Raw genomic sequence first — 1307 nt, 5'->3', positions numbered from 1 at the left:
GGTGGCGGGCGCCTGTAGTCCCAGCTACTCGGGAGTCTGAGGCAGGAGAATGGCATGAACCCGGGAGGCAGAGCTTGCAGTGAGCCGAGATCGCGCCACTGCACTCCAGCCTGGGCGACAGAGCGAAATTCCATCTCAAAAAATCATAATAAATAAAAGGGTGGGTGTGGTGGCTCACGTCTGTAACCCCAGCACTTTGGGAGGCCAAGATGGGCAGATCTTGTGAGGCCAGGAGCTTGAGACCAGCCTGGGCAACATGACAAAAATCCCATCTCTACTAAAAATACAAAAGTTAGCCAGGTATGGTAGGGTACACCTATGATCCCAGCAGCTTGGGAGGCTGAGGCACGAGAATGGCTTGAGGCCAGGAGGCAGCGGTTGCAGTGAGCCGAGATCTTGCTACTGCACTCTAGTTGCCCAGGCAACAGAGCGAGACTCTGTCACACACACACACACAGAAAAAAATAAAATAAAGAAAAGAAAGACTAAAGACTAAAAAAGGAATGAGCCAGGCACAGTGGCTCACACCTGTAATCCCAGCACTTTGGGAGGTCAAGACAGCAGGATGGCTTGAGTCCAGGAGCTCAAGACCAGCCTGGGCAACCTAGTGAGACCCCCATCTCCATAATTTTGTTTTTTAAAAAAGAAATAACAATTTGTAGAACAATGAACACAACACCATTTATATATAAATCACAAGACAAACATATTTGACAGATACATCCACAAGTATGTAAACATTCAAAGTTCTGGAAAGACGCACATTAAGCCATGACAACTGGAGAAGGGCTAAGGAAATTTTTCATGTGGAAATACTTCTGGGGCCAGTCGTGGTAGCTCACGCCTGTGATCCCAGTACGTTGGGAGGCCGAGGTGGGCAGATTACCTGAGGTCAAGGAGTTCAAGACCAGCCTGGTCAACATGATGAAACCTCGTCTCTACTAAAAACTCAAAAATTAGCCGGCCGTGGTGGCCCGCACCTGTAGTCCCAGCTACTCAGGAGGCTGAGGCAGGAGAATCACTTGAACCTGGGAGGCAGAGGTTGCAGTGAGTCGAGGTCGCTCCACTGCACTTCAGCCTGAACGACAGAGTGAGTCTCTGTCTCAAACAAACAAACAAAATAAAAATAAACAACAACAACACCAAAACCAAAAACTAGCCAGGCATGCTGGCACATGCCTGTAATACCAGCTACTCAGGAAGCTGAGGCAGGAGAATCGATTGAGTCCGGCAGGTAGAGGTTGCAGTGAGATGCACCACTGCACGCCAGGAAGGAAGGAAGGGAGGGAGGGAGGGAGGGAGGGAGG

The sequence above is a fragment of the Mandrillus leucophaeus genome, unplaced genomic scaffold (genome assembly GCF_000951045.1).
Source record: "Mandrillus leucophaeus isolate KB7577 unplaced genomic scaffold, Mleu.le_1.0 Scaffold11, whole genome shotgun sequence".
In the NCBI taxonomy this organism is placed as follows: domain Eukaryota; kingdom Metazoa; phylum Chordata; class Mammalia; order Primates; family Cercopithecidae; genus Mandrillus; species Mandrillus leucophaeus.
This window is presented reverse-complemented; position numbering follows the sequence as displayed.